A 20,146-nucleotide genomic window follows, 5' to 3' on the forward strand; every position below is an offset into this window, starting at 1 on the left:
TTCCTTCTCTCAGGAGATATATAGATACATAGATAGATAGATAGGTGTGTAAATGTATATATATATATATATACATATATATATATATATATATATATATATGTATATATATATATATATATAATACACATTACCTAAGAACAAATGACAAAATAATTAAGATTCTTCCCCAAATCCATATCCATAGAAGGCAAAGCAATGAGAGAATGGATTTCTAGATTCAACATGTGGAAATATAGGGCAAGTCAGTTCCTTAAATTGTCCCTGATTTCCATCTGTATTCCCTAGACATTTTGGAAATTTTACCTTGAAAAATAAAGGTTTCCCTCTATTGACAAACAGGAGCTATCTCCCTCATTGGAAAGAGCTTATTTATTTTGTGCATTTTCTGGTATATTCCCATCTGTCTGACTACCCTGAATTTTGTTTGCAGTTTCTTTGAATATTTACTTGCTATTCTCTATTTGTGGGCTTTTGTGCAAATAGGTTTTTTTAAATTGAAAAGCAGTTCAGAATTATGCACACAAAAGTTTATTCCCCTTTCTTTAATGGTAGTGACCAGATGAGAAGATGGGGGATTAAAGGTATCCCCTCATTCTCCTAATTGTCAACTCATTTCCATCTTTTAAAAGGCAACAATTAGATCTCAAAGATGGCAATGGATTTAATTGGCTCAATTAGCTCCTTTCTTTGATCCTATAAGGAAGAAGTCTTTTTGGTGGACCAGGGAGCATTGATGGTTTTGGAGGAAGACAGAAAGAGAAAGAGAGTTGATCAGATCAAAGATCTGCAGTGAACCTAAGCCCTTGATTTGTCAGAGGGGAATAAGTAGTAGAATTTTGTTTTTCAATCGCATGTTCTCAGGTATAAGCACACAGACCAGAGAAGATGCAGCTTTTCACCAGCCTTTGGGACACAGAGAGGGGTGAGATTTCCTGGAGAATATTGAATTTCTGGAGAATTCTGCAATCTAATCTAAAAAGAAGTGAAAATTCCCAGATACCTGCCTTTTGCCAAGAAAGGAACACATGTTGACTAAGAGATGAAAAAGAAGCGAGAGACCAAGCCACAAAATACAGGACTTTGTCTTTTGTTGCTAGATGAGTTATACAGAGGTATGGCTCTGATGGGTCTAGTTTAGAAGGAGCTTGCCTCTCTCAGGCATCCCATATTTCTTTCTGACTGGAAAAAGTCCCGTGGGTATTGAAAAGGCACAGATTTGCATAGTTCCTTGAATTATAGTGGGATTCACAAGGATTGGAGAATTTACTTCTCTAGTAACCCAAAGCTAATTTCTCTTGGAGGGGACACCAGTCTATGAAATGTGGCGATGAGGACTTATTTTTAAAGGGAAAAGAGAGGTGGGATTCACAACATAATGAGATTAACATCAGCATTCTTTCCTTGAGGAAAAACAGGCAGTTTTATGCCCTTTTTGCATTGCTATGTCAGTGTTTGCAAAGGAAGTAGTTTGTTATTGGTTGTTGCTGTTCAGTCATGTCCCACTCTTGGTGACCTTATTTGGGATTTCCAAACGATTTGCCATATTTTTCTCCAGCTCATTTTACAGATTAGGAAACTGAGGTAAACAGACTTGTCCCAAGCCACGCAGTTAATGTTTGAAATCAGATGTCAACTTAGAAAGATGAGCTTTCCTAACTTTAGACCCAAAATTCTATTCACTGAGCCCTCTAGCTGCCCATAGGAAATAGTACCCTTTTAAAATACAGGTGTGAAGGGGGAAGTTAGGTGGTGCAGTGGATAGAACACCAGCCCTGAAGTCAGGAGGACCTGAAATGGAATCTGGTCTCAAACACTTAATGCTTCCTGGCTGTGTGACCCTGGGCAAGCCACGTAATCCCAATTGTTTCAGTAATAATAATAATAATATAGGTGTGAATATCTATCCATTTTAGGACAATTGAGGAAACTCTGGGTGGGGATGCAGTTCTGGAGATGCTTCTATGATTGCATTAAGACTATTTAAACTCAATAGATTAGATACTGCACCACTATATACACATGTATCCACCAAAACCCAACTTTGAATACTCCCCAAAAGACAAACAGGAATTCTTATTAGAGTAACCATTTCAGAAGAGGAAAAATAAACAAACACTTTCCCTACACCGATTAATTGAATATTAATTGCATAATGTGTGACAGATCCAATTTTTCAATTTTCTGTTTCTTTATGAGAAGGTTAAAGGGTTTCAGGCACAAAATAGGATATATGCTTCAGAGAAATCAAATCACGAAATAATCCAGGGGTTGAAGGAGGGCCTGTGACAATCTGATGACACATTAGATGCACTGACATTTTTCACTTAAAATGCCATTAAGCTGAAAACTCAGGGAGTTATATGTTACTTAACAAGTTATACAAATCGGATTTGAACTTTATTATACTGGGAATGGAAGACAATGATATTCACAAAAACTAGAAAAAATCAGAAATGAAAAAGCCCTGCTAGCTTAGCTAGCACATTCACATGTGTGTGAAAGAGCAGCCCTTCCTCGAGATCTCTCAGTGTCACTCAATATTCACTTGAGGGTCACTTGGCTCTGAATGTTTCTCACACTGCTCTGGATGACCTGGTTTCAATCCAATTTGATGCATCTTTCAGACATGTCCTTTCTGAAATATGTGATTGTGCCAATATTCACCAAATCAAGCACACAGTTTCAAAGCACCCTTATAATTTCCTTATAATTATTCTTTCTTTTCTTTTTTTAAGAATAACCCTTATTAATATGATTGAAAAATAATTTTTTAAAAAAGCTCTCTTGATTTTTTTTCTCTGTTGAAACATTATCTTGGATGAATTCCTTTGCTAGAAATTGGTCTTTGATTATTAGAGAATGTACTCTAAAAAATAGAGGAGGTAAGAAGGAATTTAGTTTTTAAGATCATAGACTAAGAGGACTTAAGTGCAAGCAAATAATGAAGTGGAAAAGAGAAAGTAACGGGTTTATTGGTTAGAGCTAAGAATGGGGTATTTTAGTAGATATCTTTGTTGTTTGTCCTTCCTTCTGGAAGAGGACCATGACATCAGGGAGGTGATAATATGGTATGCAAGTGAATTGTTTTTAAGTGAGGGAGGGCTGGGCAAAATCACCTGCCTCACTTTCCCCTCCAGAGCCTTCTGGGTCCAGTGGCAAAATACAGATCAAGACAATTTGAGATGATGAAATGGGAGACAAAGGTTTTTTAAGCTAAGGTCTTCAGCAGTTTGACTAAAGCTGCACCCATTCAGTGATTAAGGCTAGGGAGGAATTGAGGCAAAGAATCCCCTCTTTCACCTAGTCCAAATAATCTAAATTAATTAATTGATTGATTGATTAAGCTGGGAAGGGATGACCCTCAAGTTTTTTGACCAGTGCAAAAAATGACTGCTATTTACATTGTCTGAGTCGATCATGACCCGAACAATGACCAAAGTGGGCTTGTCCTAGGCCCTGGTGGTGGCCAATTACAATCATATTGGTTTTGGTCTAAGGCCTGGTTCTTAAGAAAGAAATCTAGCCAATAAACCCCAAGATATCTTGGAAGTGTTCAGAAGTACAAAAGAAAGAAAAAATGATTTTTGTAAGTAAGGGTAGGACACCCTATGTGGACAAAAGGAGAAAAGGAGGAAAGCAGGGAAGGAAGAAAGGAGGAAGGAAAGAAGTAAAGGAGAAGGGAGAAACTCTACACAATATTTCTGTGCTCAGTTGTTTGTACTGAAATTCAAAATAGCATTTACAGAACAATGATCAAAAATAAAGCAGATTCCAGTGTGGAAATTTCCTTCACCAATGTAGATTATCTACAAATATGTATATGTGTGTGTATATATATATATATATATATATATATATATATATGTGTGTGTGTATGTATATATTTCATATGTATATGTAAATATATTTATATCTCATAATTTGCTGAGCTTAACACGATACCAAAGTTCATTTGGTAAAACTAGTTAAAAATCAAGAGGAAATTAATGGAAAAAGTAAGAAAGAAAGGGTCTGGGGCTATTAGATTTCTACCTATATGCTAAAAAGTAATCAGCAATATTTTGCACTAGGAGAGAGACAAAGATAGAGATAGACAGACACATAAAGTGACAGAGACAAAAAGAGAGACAAAAAAAGAGATTGTAGTGGGACAGAACAAAAAAAGCAAGATCAAAAGACAGCTATACTAACCCAATTTTAAATAAATCTAAGAACACAAACCAATGTAGGAAAAAGTCCTTAGGATTGTTGATAAAACAGGAAGGCAGTTTAATAGAAGTGGGTTTCAGAATTGTTTTCATATGACATTGCACAATAAATATATAATATTTAAAGATTCTAAATAGAAATGGCCATATTAGATATAGATATAGATAATCCAAAAAGCTACTTATGCAAGGTCATATGTTAGGCAATTAAAATTCTTCTCTATTTTAATCAAATAACACAAAATGATCTTGCATTTCTATAACATTTTTTCCATTTATAAATTTTGATTTCTATTATTTAATTTTGTGTTAACAAACTTTTGACATTGTCAAAGAAGAATTTTTATCCCTATTTAAAAAAACAGGAAATTGAGACCTAGACAGCTAAAGGATTTTGAAAAAGGTCATAAAACTATGTAGCTTGCTATAAAATCAGGACTATAATTGAAGTGGACCTTCTGGTATATTTGCTAGAGACTGCACTGAACTGCTTTGGTTACAACTTCTAGCCGTCACGGCCAACACAATTGCCATCTCCTAATACTGTTATTGCTGCTGCTACATACATAGAACTACTTCCATTGTTATTTTCACCACTGCTCCTAAAATGCCATAATTCCTAAATTTCAGGGCAGACTTCTTTTATTGATTAAATTGGTTTTCTCTTCAAAGCCAATATCTTCTTGTTACCTAGAATAGTTCTTCTTTCTTCAGAATGATGCTCTCAGTCTAATACTAAAACAGCCCAATTGGAATGACTAAAAACGCCTGAAAGTGTTAAGTCTAGAGAGACTAGTCGATGTCTAACTGGACAAAATAGCTTGTTGTTCAATTCGTTCAGGCTTTATCTTTTGGTGATTGATACTATTGGTATTGACCATTGAGTATTAGTGATTGGGAATACCATTCAAATAAATGAATTTGATATGCTCCCTGTCACTCAGTTTATAATTTTCTTATAGTAATAGTATGAATATGCAAATTTATTGAATATGAAAAAAATATTGGAAGGACTGAGCCGTTTGCTTTCTTACTTTAAAATATTCAGTCAACCTCCCTAAAATGCACTTTGATAAATTCTTGCCTGTTCCCAAGCTCATGAACAACTTTAAGACAAGGTCATGTACAGAGTAGAAGCCTGAGCTGGATTCAAAAAAAAAAAAACCTAGAGAAGATAAAAATTAATAGCAGGCAATTGAAGATTAGCTTCATTACTATGGGCTCAAGCACTTCATTTCCATTTGCTGTTATACGATGGTAAGATGATGCATTTAGGGCTCAGTGAGATGGCAAAGCTCATCTCACCTCACTCTCTATTTGTCGTTGGGGGATGAAGGGCCAAAGATGGCCCATGACCTTCCCAAGATCAACCTGGACTTTGTGGCAGGAAGCAAGATTCAGATGCACCGTAGGCTGCTAAATCCAGCAGTACCATATTTGTTCATGAGTGTTTGAAAACCGGTGGGAACTAGGAAATAGATCATGGAGGTGTGATGACAACTTCAAGCATTTAAAATAGGATGTTTATGCATTTCCAGCATGGGCTCATATGGCTCTCTGTGTGTCTTTTATAAATGTATATTTTATTTTATCTTACCTGTGGTGTGGCCAGCGGGACATCTCCGATCCAATGTCTCCCTGTTAGCCGGAACTCAGCGTGTCCAAAAACAAACTTCTCATCTTACCCTAACAAATGTTTTAATACTAATGCCTTCCTCATTTCCACTGCTGTTACCGCCACCTTCTAAGATTGGCTCCCTTTGAGACCTGACTTCCCCTTTTGCTTTCCCCTCTATATCTCTTTCTCTATCTCTCTGCCAACTCTGTGCAATTATTAATATCCTGTGGCTTCTATCTCCATATTATATGTGGCATCTGCCCTCTATTTTCCCTTCCAAATATGGGAAATTATATTCATTCCAACTCAATTTAGTGTTTTTTAAATAATGTATTGTTAGGCTTTTGTGATACAAAAAAGGAAAGAAATAGTATTTAACCTCAAGGAGCTTACATTCAGCTATAGAAAAATTAAAATATTTGCTGCTTCCATTCCTTTCCATTGTAACCGAGAGGAAGAGAGCCTTGGAACATCACTCAGCCAAACCACTGGCATTTATTAAGCTTCCACTATGTTGAGGCACTGTACTAAGTTCTGGGGATGCAAAGGATGCAAGAAAAGAAAAGAAAACAGTAACTCAGTAATAAAGATAGGCAAAAAACCAGTTCTTGCCCTCAAGAAGCTCAGGGACTGATGGTGGATAGAAGCTGGTACAAACAGATATGTATAAGCAATGGATATAAGATAAATGAAATGGTCAACAAAGGTAACTTCAGACCCAAAATATTTGTGTGGTGGATAGAGGGCTCTGAGTAAAAGGTCATTTTTTTCTTATTCAAGAATAAGGCTGCCATTGTCCAAATTAAATATACTACCAACATTTTCCTAATTGGATGATTACTGTTTCAATATTATAATTTCCCTGGACCTATTAGCATGTGAACTATTGATACCGAGGTTGAGTTTATCTCTAGAATTTCACAGTTCTCAGCTTGGAGAGCAAATGAACCATAATAAGTAAATTACCCTTACAAGTCCCAACTGTTGGAACTCCATATTATATTTGTATTGTGATAAGAGTTTTGAGAATGGACTGGCTTAATGGGTCATGCAACTTAGGGAGAAAAACATTTCCATTTAGCTTTAAAGACCCAAAAGATTAAGGTGATCTTTGAGCTGAGAGACCAACTTGAATTATGAGCAGGAGTTTTAAAAGAGCCTTATAATGCCGGAAAAGACTCTGGAGGGAAGAAGTAGTATTTGAACTGAGAGCAGCAGCAGATGCAAGGAGTAAAGCTGGAAACATGGGAAAGAATCCCACACTAAATAGGTTTGGGAAGGGAAAAGAAATCCACAATCTATGTGAACCACAATCTATATGAATGGTTTTATGTTTTATCCTAGAGCCAATAGGAAATCATGAATTTTTTTTTGCTCTTCTAACATAATAGTCTAGAGGTAATGAAGACCTGAAACAGACATATGACAAGAAAAGCATCCTTGTATGTGGGGAAGGAGGGGGAGAATATGATGATAATGATGACGATAAGCACTTTAAGGTTTGCAAAGCAATTTTCATATGTTAATAAATCAAAATATGTTAGAGCTGTTTGGAGAACTAGCAAAAATAATTGTTGAAATCATGTAGCATATGGGAAGGGGTATTAATAGTTTAAGAATTTGGGGCTATGCTAATAAAAATGACAATATAGTTCTAATTAATTTAAATGGTTAGCAATTCGCCAGTTAAACAGTTTAAAGTTTACTTTATAGGATTGGGTAAATAATAATTGAAATCCTGAAAAAGAGTTGGAATAAACAGGACTTAATAATTCTAGATCTTGAGATGTACTATAAAGCAGTGATTATCAAACCTACTTGTTAGTGATTAAACAATAGAAAGGAGATTAGAGACTTGATAAACAAGACAGAAGTATTCAAACATGTTTATGTTTTTTTCTGCCATTTTAGGAGATTTTTTTGCATTATAAAAGTTTCTCTGTTAAAGAAGCACTCTTGGAAAAACCTGAAATATTGAAATTAGGCTTAGATATTTTGACATATTAGTGATCTCATCTAGGATGACCTTGACCAGGATAGATTACTCCCAATCTATCCCTTCTAATTTATGGGATGTATGTTGCCTATCTTCCTATAAAAGATCCACAATGACTCCATCTCACATACTGAGATTAGAGGGAGTATTTCTCTAAATCTCTCTGGATGCCATTGGAGCCCTCTATCAGTTACGTATCTCATCCTTCCTCTCTGACGAGACTATTTCTTTTTTAGTTTCAGATAACGTTTCCATGCAGCTTATCCTTCGTAATTTTTTGTTGGTATCATAGGGCATTATTTGCATGCTCCGTGCATCCCTACTAGCCTTTGGGTAACTCACAACATGAATTCTTCAGAGATTGAGCAGCTCCAAGACTCAGTGTAAGTATTCTGCTGTCAGGGACCTCATATCAAAAGGTAACTACATTCAAGATCTATTCAGAGCAGGGGCTGGATTATCTCAGAGGAGAATGTCCTGTCTGCCAGGGAGAGGGCAGAAAAAGACTCCTGAAGAAGGTAGGAGGAGAGCTGAGTTTTTAAGTTGGAAGTTGTAGGAGAGGAGGGAGAGCAGCCCAGGAATGGTGAACAGTGACTACAAAGATTAGGAGTCTAGCGTTGGGAATGACATTTGTGACAAACAGCAGGTAGCACAGTGGGGCTGAACTGTGAAGTCTGTAGAGGGGATTGAAATGATCCAAGCTTGGAAAGATAAGAAGGGGTAAGGTTGTAAAGGGATGCAAAGCCAAAGAGATGAATTTATGTTTGATTCTGGATGTAATGGGGAGTCACAGGAGTGGGGTGGGGAATGCCGTGGGCAGATCTTCCTTTAGAAAAATCATTTTTACTGAATTATGTCAGTGTCAAACCTCTTTGAAGAGCAGATATCACCCTCTTTTTTTCCTCCCTTTACATTAGTGATCAAAGGCCTCGCAAACAAAGTTATCTCTGCTGTTGCATCTTTCAAGTAATTTTGTATGATTTTGACACATGCAAGGGAGAAACTGTATTGGAGGAGAGCCTTGAGGGGAGTGTTTTGATCACTGAATAATTTTTTAGAAGTCAAATCATAATAACCACAAAGGGAACTTGTAATGCCTTTTAGTGAATTCTGTGGATTTGCTTTGCTATCAAATGGTGGATTATTTTGAAAGTGGCAAGATTCTAGATGTGTTCTAGATGTTTATATCCATTGGTACTCTGGATTAAATTCAAACTGGGTTGCAAGCCAATTGTTAAATTTTCAAGGTGAGTATTTACAATTTGGAAATTGGAAAATGCTATACGTGAGTTTGCACTTTACTATTTAGATTGAAGAAAACAAGGAAAAAATTGATAATGGAAATTAATCTGAAAAATCACTTTTGCTGAGAAACATATCTTAAATGTACATTTTTGAGAGTAGAGCTGGTTGTTAAATATTTGTTATAACATCTGTATAGCAGCATCCTCCGATGACAACCCTACTGTAAAGTATTATCTTAGTGTCTATGTCTGAGAGGGAGGACTTCTCAGGTTTTTCTAATTAGTTTTCCTAATACACTCTTGAAGTGTACCAAAATGCTTCTCAATAATAATAATTATAATAGCACTGAGATCTAATTATGGCTTCATGATACTTTTTTACATATATTATTTTTAATTTAAAAAAGCAATTATACTAGTATTTCTCTCTCTCTTTTTTCTTTTAGGAAGTGAAACAACCAAATAACAGAACATTTTGTTAAAAAATCTTACATTTTTCTTCCCATGAAATATAAGCTCATTAAGAGAAAGAGAGCAATTTGATAGAGGTTGTGCATGTCCAGTCAAGCAAAACATATTTTTATATTAGTTATGTTGTGAAAGAAAACACAGACCCAGGGGTTGGATGATTCTTCTCCTGGCCTGTATCTATGAATGACCACAAATACAATTTTCCATTCTGCAACTATGACCAGTCTTCCTGCATCAGACAGTGTTCCTTCTCTCCCTAGGACTGCATCCTGGAACCACATATAAGCAATACAACAAAGTCTTGCTCCCAGTGATCTTTTTATCGGTGGTCTGACCCCACTACCATGTATGGCCTGAGTGCTTTAAAAAACCATCACTGATTCAGTTGCCTGCAAGGCCTGCTGCTGATTTGCCTGGACATCACAGATTTTTCCTGCTGAAATTATAACTTGTCTTGGACTAGAAAATTGCTTCACCCCACCTTTTTCTTGATTATAAATGCTCCAAAATTTGTTCTGAAGTACTATTTTAAAGTTGTTTGGAGAGGAATTGGGGAGAAGTCAGGCAAATATCTCCCTTTACCCTAGCCATCTTCATTTTAGGCACTTAACAAGTATTTACTGATTGATTGATTGATTGATTATAGTTCTAACATTTTCCCTATGGAAATCATATAGGTTAAATGGTTTTACAAAAGTCATCCACAAAATGTGTGTTCATTTATAGCTGAACTTGAATGCAGGTCTTAAAAATTCTAAGGCTTTAATACCAACTTATCTTTTAATTTTCAAATTTTAGATATTTAGCAAATGCTTGACAGGTAGACAAATTAATTGAATTTGTTGATCAAAGTTATCATACTGAATTTGCAAGGGAAGCTGATAAAATGGCAGCCATGATTCCTTGCAGTCTGAGTCATCAGTCCCTCACAAGCATATAACATCACTGACACTGGTCTCCCAAGTTCTCCCTTATTGTCTAGGCAACCTTTTGGTTGTCACAAATCAGGGATATTTCATGTAATATTTAGCAATACTTAATCAGGCCAAAGGAAGGAATGAAGCAGTAAGACTGAGATGAGGATAATGAAAGCCATTTAACTCTAGTGACAGCAATAGCATCATACGGATGACTATGATTCATAGTGAGTTAGGAGCTTTATTTTATTTAATTTTTCAACTTATTTAATTTTAACACACATTGCTTTATGGATCATATTGGTAGAGAAAAATCAGAGCAAAAGGGAAAAACCATGGGAAAGATTTTAAAAAAGTAGAAAAAAGAAATATAGTATGTGTTGATTTACAATCAGTCTTCTCGGTTGTTTTTCTGGATCCAGATGACATTTTCTGTCCAAAGTCTATTGGGATTGCTTTGGATCAATAAATCATTGAGAAGAATCAAGTCTTAGTTGGTCATTGCACATTCTTGCTGTTATTGTGTACAATATTTGAGTTGAAAGCTTTAGGAAGGAAGTGGGGTTTGATCAGCCTTCTCATCATGTTTGCCTTTGCCTATCTATAAGAGCATAGAGCACATTCTGGTCCCTCTCACTACTCATTTGGAGCATAAACATAATGAAAAGTAGATGCTCTTGCCAGATTTTTAGAGAAAGAAACTACCTCTATTTGCCATGTATTCTCCCTTTGTTCCCCACGGGAGCAACAATGTCAAGAACATTTCCAATTTTCTTGGCACTTGACCAGTATCCAATATAAACCTAGTTTTAGAGATTATGGTGGGTACTTGGCTAGAAGCACAGCATGTCAATATGTTCTGAAACTTTCCCATGTGTTCTTACTAGATGTAAATATACTTCTAGAGAAAACAAAACAAAACAAAACTCCTCTTCTGTTACTTCCTCAAGGAGAAAAATTGAAGACAACAGAAGCTGGGGTCATGAGAGTAGGAAAAAAGGCCATCTCTTTTCCATATCTAAAAGCTTATGTTCCAAGGCACTCCTTGACACATGCAAAAGATTCCAATTTATGGTAAATTGTCTATAAAAATGGTTCAAAGAATCTTAGAATTTCTGGGTTAAAAAGCCCTCCGAAGTTATCTAGAAGAAATCATACCTGAAAAGAAATACTTCCTCTCTATAACAAACCTGTCAAGTAGTCATTGAACTGTTTCTTGAGGACCTCTTATGAGGGAAAAATCCATTAATTCCAATTCCTATAGTATGACTAATATGGAAAATGTTTTGCATGACTTCACATGTGTAATGGATATCAAATTGCTTGCCTTCTCAAAGAGGAGAAGAAACAGGAGACAGAGAGATTTAGAACTCAACTTTTTTTAAAAAATGATAATTAAAATTATTTTAACCTATAATTGGGAATTATTTAATTTATTACCCATGGAAAAGGGGTCCTTAGTTGTCATTTATTTATTCTCATTCTTTCCTTTGAATATGAGAAACCTATTGTTTTCAAGGAAGCACCTTCCTACCAAACCAACATTTTATAATGTTTCCAGCTTCAGATATCCTCAAGGAGATATTTTAGTGGGATGCTAAGAATAGATATGAGACTTTTAACTTCTCAAAGACATCAGATTTCTAGGAATTTTCCCTCATATTTTGTATGACATGATTAGGTACAAATTATTTATTCCTTCATTCTACAAATACATATTCTTACAACATAGAGGGCAGCTGGATGGAGCAGTGGTTAGGATCCTGGATCTAAAGACAGACAGACCATGAGACATCAGATTTAGATACTTACTAGCTTTGTGATCCTGGGAAAGTTTTACATCTTCCCTTTCTTTATTTACAAAATTTGGATAATAAGGCATCTGCCTCCTGAGGTGGGAATTATGATCAAATGTGATGCCTTTAAAACACTTTATAAACCTTGTCATTCTGCCTTTATAACATGTATAACAAGTGTTATAATTGATAAAATATTTGAACAAGTCAGAGGGAAGTGAATACAATTCACAGAATTGTACAACTTGATTTTGAAAGGCATTCACAAAAGAGTTCTGGCCATTATAGTGGGTTTCCAGCCTCCATTTGGAGATCTCCAAGGAGAGCCTTTCTCCACTTTTCAAGCTCATTTCATGCTTGGGAGTCATTAATTCTTAATAAGTTGTTTTTTTAATGATCAGTCCCATTTTGCAGAGAAAACTGAGGTGGAAAGAAACTTAATTAATTGTCCAGCATCACAGAACGAGGAAGAATCTGGGACAAAATTAAAACTCAGTACTTCTTGATTCCAAGTCGATGACTATCCATTCTGTCATGTAGCTGCCACTCAGATTCATATAGGACAAAATTTAATCCATGGGGCCCTTGTTCTGAGAACTCTTTCCTTTGGGGTTTGGCCCAAGCAGCACCTTCTTTGAAGGCGTTCTTGATCACCCAGATAAAAATGCTTCCTTTTCCAAATCATGTTGTATTCTATTGTACAATCCTACCTGCATCCGTGTCTCTCTGGGCTTGATTATTATTAGCTCCTCAGTGACAAAGACAGACTCACTTGTTAATGCAATCCCAGAGTTTATTAAATTAAATACCAAGGAGATTGTAGGTATTTAATAGATGCTCAATCAAAACACATTTATTAAGTGCCTGTTATGTGTCAGGAACTGTGTTAAGCACTGGGGATAGAGGAAGAGGCAGAAGGCAACTTTTGACTCGGGAAGGCTATAATCTAATGGGGAGATAATATGCACTCAAATATCCATAAAGCAAACTATTCATAGGATAAATAGAAAATAATTAACAGAAAGAAGGCCTGAGAATCAAGAAGGGATGGGGAAGGTTTCCTGAAGCATGCAGGATTTTAGTTTTGGACTTTGGAGGTCAGGAGTCAGAGAGTTCCAGACATGGGGACGGCCAGAGAGATTGCTCAATGATTAATTGAATGTGTGACTGTTAAAAAGTCCCTTTGCTTCCCTTTTGGGTTACTCATCTGAGAAAGATAATAAAGCTTAGTCCCACCTAGCTTTGCAGGCAGGTCTATTGGTAAGAAAGCGCATTAAAACTCTGACGAACTTTTGTGGTGTGAGTCGTTATTGGGATGACTTTAGCTTGGCTTTGGCAGCTCATGGCAGATGGGGAGTCCTTTGGTGTGACTCGGGGTAAAGTGAGCCATTGCCTGCTGAATGCCACGTGTCGAAGCGTGTTCAATGTGTGTTCAGCTCACCATAGCTACATAATGCATTGCATTTAGCCCAGTGAAAAGTTTTTGTTTTTATTTTTCAAAGGAAGATATAACTAACCAACCATTTCCTGTTATCATTCAGTCCCCAGAAGGTATGTAACTGTATGTGTTGGGGGGTTCAGGATGGAGGGAGAGGTCAGCAGTCACTTTTTAACTTAATCATCCTCCCCGATGCCTTCCTCAGCCTGTTACCTGTTCACAATACAGCGACTGATGTATTCTATTAATCTGGGGAGTTTTACCGACATGGTTTTGAAGGAAACTATCGGCTCAGAAGATGTTTCTTTTTCCTATCAATTTAGTTCCTGCAAATAGAGTAAAATTGAATATGTTATCATCATTTAAAAACATCTCAAAAACTAGGCTGTTTCTCAGGAGCTGCCATGTGAATTAACAGCATCCCATGGCTACTCTTTTAAAAAAAGCAAATCGAAAGCAAATCCCCATCACTGGGGCCATTTTCCCCCCTTTCCATTGAGCGAAGTTTTGTCCATGTTAGAAAAATGACAAAACCCAGGAGACAAAAGCCACATGAAGCCAAAAGCCTCAGACTTTTCTTTTTGTGATTTCTTCCTTCTCTTTCGTAGTTTAAAACTGACTTTGGGTTCCCAAAACCTGAAATTCAGCCATAGTAAAATCGAGAAGATGGTGCATTTGAAAGACATTAACAATTGCAATTGTTTCATGAAGTTTCCTCCTTCCAGTTTTCAAAACAATCACCTAGCATTTGGGGATGATAAGGTCGGTAATTCAAAATATTAAATTTCTTTTGGAGGATGAGATGCCCTGGGGAGTCCCAGGAGAGCCCATGAATTGGACACAAAGTGGAGTTAACAATATGTGAAAGCTCAACACAGTCTCAACATCTCTACATTTGGGTGGTGGGAAATCTGAGGCAGAAAAGTGCTTCACAGGTGCTTTGGAGTCACAGAGATCCTTCTGGCAAGAACAGCAGAGGGAAGGGGGAGAGTAAAATGATACAATGATACTTGGCCATCACAATGAAAACGTCTTCAGGAAAAAACGTGTTCCTCCTCAAAGCCAGTATTGTTTTCTGTTATAATATTCATATTAGCAACAATATAAGATTTATAAAGTGCTTCATTAAATTACAAATCACAAATATTGCTTTATTTTACACTTAGGATAATCCTGGGAGGTAGATGCTATAAGCATTCCTCATTTTATACGAAATTGAGTCAGATGTTAAATGATTTTCCCAGATTCCTATTAATCCACATGGTTTCCTCTTATTTATTTTTAAGGATTTTAGTTTTGGACTAGTTTTGGATTTTTAAGGAGTTATCTTAGATAAAAAGTTTTGAGTTCAGTTAGAATTATTCTGAACCCAAGTTAAAGAAATTTTTAACAATTGGACCCCTGGTTAAAGTAATTTCTAACAACTAGGCAAAAACTTGGACTCGCTGCCTAATTTTGTATTTATATCTATGTCTGGTAAACCCAGGGACTCTTTATAGTTGAGGCAAAATTCTATTTACTGGAAACTTCTGGATAACAATACAGAAGATTATAGTGTCTATGGATAGACAGCCACTGGGAGAAGATGTCAAGGAGAGAGCAAATATTTTCATGAGATTTCTCTCAGCTTCTCTTGTGCTTTGAAAGAACTGAAAATCTGATGGCACTCAATATTTCCCTTATCTGCCAGAGCTCAGGCCTCCCCTTTGCTTCTCAGAAGTGTGTTTAAATACCAGGCTGGCTCTGCCTTTTGAATCCAGACCTTTAGAATCTCTGCACCTTGTTCTGAAAGAAAAATTCTCTTTTCTTAAGAAAGTTTTTCTTAAGGCATGGCCCCAATTTTTCACACAATGACTCTGATTGATTTAAGGAAATGTATGGACTCTCTTCTCATGGGGTTCTGATTGTTTAAGCCAATAGAAAATGTTTTTATATAACAAAGGCTTCAAGTTATTGAGATAATCGATAGTCCCATTATAGATTTCCCCTGTAGTCTAACCTCAAACTTTTCAAATTTAGTATGCAACAGTGGTGTAAAGCCTGTTATTAAAGGGCTTTTTTTCTTTTTACTTTGAAACAGTTTCTGTTTATTCTGTATATACCTTTATAAGCATATGTTAGAATGTCAGCTCCTTGATAGAAGGGATTGTTTCACTTTTTTAAAAATCTATCCCTAGAACCTGGCATATGATAGATAACTTAATAAATGTTTCTTGTAATACCTGTTGACTGACATTTTTTTTTACCACAAAATAGGGTCCTACATGTACCAAGATATTGACAACAATGTTTTTTTTGTTTTTAGCAAAACAATACAAACAAAAGAGACCAGGGGAAGGGAATATTATTTATTGATACAAGGAAATGGCTATATCAATTATGATATAATCATAAATGTAATAGAATATGACCTCCATCAGAGGTCAGAGAAACATAAGTCATTAGAATTTGAATATAATGACCAGTCTTGATTCTATAGAATTATTGATGCAATACACTTTTCTTCTCTTCTATGAATAAAAAAATGGTAGAGAAAGTATATAAAATGTCAGTGACACTGTCAATCATGATCAGTCCCTCAGTTTCTTTTGATTAATTTTTCTACATAATAATGAGAGAAGAATTGAATTGAACAGATGTTAAAGCAGGATCAACGTTATCACTTTTACCCCCAAAGAAAGGGGTCCATTTATTTATAGCACCCCTCAAATGATCTAATATAAATCAAATTGAGATCTTAATCATGCTTTTGAAGTCTGTTATCCTTCAGCTTAATAAAAGTTGAAAGCATCATGAATTCTACCTTTCTGACAATTTATAAGTAAATGATTGCAATAGAAATCATGATTACTATTGAACATTTAAGTTTTTCCATTTCAATAAAAGAAAGTTGAATAATGATATTTGATTGCAGCAAACTCTTATTTCCTTACCAAGAATATTTTCAATCTCTTTTTAACTCAAATATTTGATCCTCAGCTTGCAAACCCCATAGCTCATTTTGAATTATTTACTCAAGACTATTACTTTAGAAATTAACTTAAGCTTTTTTAGTGTCAGGGTGGGTTGAATAAAGTGGATTTGGAGCCCTGGATTCAGATTTAAGCTTTGCTCTTTATATGATACTGGGAAAGTCACTTCCCTTTCCTGAACCTCAGTTTCTTCAGCTGTGAAACAGATTTGGTGACTCAGTGACCTATATGGTAATCTCCAGCTTTAAATTCTTTGTTCTTATGACACACAGAGCCATTATTCGAGTTTTCCTGTATTTAATTATGAAATTAAGCATATTTCATGACCTTAGCAATGGTACTAATCTAGGATGCAACTTTTGGCAGCTTGCTGAATAATAAAGCTCATTCTCTTTATCCCTAGAAGGTCATGATAAAGAAAGATTTTAAATTCTTCAGCATTTTTATACTTATTGGCATCCCAAGCCATGTAATCCAAGTTCTAGAACCCCAGAAATTCTCCTCAGACTTGCTGCAGTACCTAAAGATTTAAGTATCCTATTAATAAGGATTTTATTGTATCCTTTTATTTTTGAATCAGTCCCTTGTCAGAATGAATTAGTATAGTAATTGTTGTGACTCACATCTTAACAGCTCATGGTTGTGTGTGTTTTTTTTTCCTGTTAAGAAAAACTCTGTCAAGGGAGAAATCTGCTCTGCTATCAGTCTAAATTATTCCAAAATTTCAATAATTGATTTGACCAAGGGTCTTCTTCTTGTTGTTCCCTTTCTGTTTCCTGTGGCAGATGAGATAAGCTGCAATGTCAAACTGACTCTGGGGGAGGATTAGTATCCACGGAGCGATGACAAACACGGTGGCAATGATGCCATTAGGAACTGCCAGGTCATGGAGTCCTGTTGGCTGCTATGATGCCCAGTGGGTACAGCTCACTGTGGGGTATTAGACTGCTGCAGTACAGCTTGGTCTCCACTGTGCCAGGGCCTGGGGGCAATGATTTACTAATGGCTTCTCATCAACAACCCAAGAGTCAGCAGGGGGGAAATTGCATGCAAAAGTGTCTAATGAGGGCATCAGACGTCAGGGGTATGAAAGGTTCTCAGATCACAGTGACACTGGTCAAGTCCTTGAGTGTATCACAAATAATAAATGATTAGAAGGAAACTGGATAAATGACCCCCTTACTTTTTATTATGATTCTGATTTGCAGGGGGAAGTTCATTGGCAGGGCTAACTCCTCTCACTAGCTAAAAATACAATTTGCTATAAAAAGAGGGAGATCTAGCACAGAACAAAACACTTCATCCCCTGCCATTCCTTCTTTTGGGACAAACAATTGTTTTGATCACTATTGATAAAAAAACTCTCCAAATTCATGGAGGATGCTACCCCTCTCCTACTTATTTTTGGCAGATCACTTCCATTAAATCTCCCCTGAACCCACAGCAATTTAATTCAATAAATATTTATTGTGTCTTCTATGGAGGAGGCACTGAGATGACTAATATGTAAAAGGAAAATGGTCTCTGCCCTCAAGGAGCTTACAATTTAATGAGAAAGAATACACAGAGAAAAGGAAAAGGGAACTTTGGTGCAGGGTCATGATGTTGGTGGAATTGAAATGAAACAGAAAAAACGAAAGGAAAATGAAGAGCAATTTAGAGAGTTTGGAGGTTTTTAGGAAAGAAGATTTGGAAGGAATTTATTGATCTTTTCTTCAGTCCATCAGTCAAAGAGCAGAGAATTGAACATGAAAAGTGAGTCAATTATGTATTCTACCTTCTACCTGAAAGCAGGCATAGCTCTCTGTCTTATCTCTTTCTGGTTTTATTTTGCTTGTTTTTGTTTTAGGGAGGCAACCAGGTTGAAATGACTTGCGCAGGATCACACAGCTAATAAGTATTTGAGATCAACTTTGAACTCAGATCCTTCTGACTCTAGGTCTGTTTTTTTAAGCCATACATCACCTAGCTGAACGCCATCTAAATCTATATATCTATATCATCCATATCTATATCTGTGATGTTCTCTTCTTTAAAATAATAATGGTTCTTTTTGGGAGAGAGGGTTTCTTGGGGAGGTTTTCTGGAGGCAGCCTTAGTTTCAGTTACAAGTAAATAATCACCCAAAATGCAGCCAGCTGATAAAATGCAAACATTTATTTTCTCCTTCCAAGTCTTGTCTCTTTCCTTGGGCCTGGTTAGCTCAGAGGCCTGTCTCTCTGCTTGGTTCCAAGAGCTCTTGCAGATTGTCCCTTGCCTCTGCTTTCCTCAGTCTCCAGGTGGAATGAATCTCTCTTGCCTCCGAGAGAGGGCTTCTGGCTCTCAATCTGGCAGAGTGCCGAATCTGGTTGTGCCTCCGAGAGAGGGCTTCGCCTCAAATGAAGTGACGCCCCCTTCTCCGATCTAATTCAGCTGAACTCTTCTCTCAGTGTTTTCAGCTCCACTCCCCGAGAAAGCCTCTGCCTGTTTCTCATATAGGGTCTCTTCTGAGAGAGAGAGGGATTATGGGTTTCTCCCAGAGTGCTCTCTGGCCCTGAGAGCTTCGAGGGAGGTGTGAATTCAGATAGCTCATACTAAACCCTGAAATCTCCCAAACGTGTGAACTCCAGTAAGTACAGGTGTGAACACAAGCATTGTTTCTCAGTTCCACTGAATGACTTGTTTCAAGTTGAGTTAACACTAGGATTCCAACATATATCTGTGTATATCTATATATACATGTGTATATAGATGTGTATGTATATATAAAATGTACTTCAATTATATATAATGCACATTAATTATATGTGTGTATGTCTATATATATACATATATATATATATATGAATTTATATAATATATTTTAACTATTAGTATTTGATTCACATTTTCTTATGCAGCCAATATTCTGGGAAATGTTTAACAATTGACTCTCTGGGGGAAAATAGGAAACACTTTAAACTTTAACCACCATTATTAACATTTTCAATGTATGCTTAAACATTTTAAGTTGAATTCTTGTTAGGGACATTTACGCCATCATTTTCTTAAATCTAAGCAATTAACAAAATTAATTAATTAATTAAGGTCTAATTTGTAATGTTTACCAATTTCTGAGGCATGACTACTCACACTGAAAATTTAACAAGACTGGGGCTTTTAGGAGCTGACTACAGCACGACCCTGGTCATACAAAAACCTATGAAGCTAGGAATGCATTTTCTATTCTTTGTTTTTCCTCATTGAGAAGTATGACCCTTTGAACACTATAGAGATTTAAGAAATGTTTTTGATTGACTAATTGATTGACCACCTGGTGCATCTTGTTTTGGGGTCCCATCAGGTTACATTCTAAATTTAACAATCTGTATTTATCTATCTTTTCCACATTATAATATTCTGCTAGAGTCCAAGACCGATAATGTACACAAGTGATAATGTATGATAAGTTCCCATTGATAAAGTATGCAGGGAAATTGTCCCCTGTGGGACTCCTGAAGTCTC

The 20,146-nt window shown here is 36.2% G+C and overlaps 1 long non-coding RNA gene across 1 annotated transcript in view; it reads right to left on the reverse strand.

Annotated features, from left to right (window-relative positions):
• Window positions 1–13,726: 13,726 nt before the first annotated feature.
• LOC116422194 overlaps window positions 13,727–20,146 on the reverse strand; it is a 53,005-nt gene continuing 46,585 nt past the window's right edge. Inside the window, exon 4 of the long non-coding RNA XR_004232745.1 lies at window positions 13,727–14,017. This is a non-coding gene — a long non-coding RNA (uncharacterized LOC116422194). The remainder of the gene's footprint in view (window positions 14,018–20,146) is intronic.

This window comes from Sarcophilus harrisii, chromosome 3 (assembly GCF_902635505.1).
Source record: "Sarcophilus harrisii chromosome 3, mSarHar1.11, whole genome shotgun sequence".
Classification (NCBI taxonomy): Eukaryota; Metazoa; Chordata; class Mammalia; order Dasyuromorphia; family Dasyuridae; genus Sarcophilus; species Sarcophilus harrisii.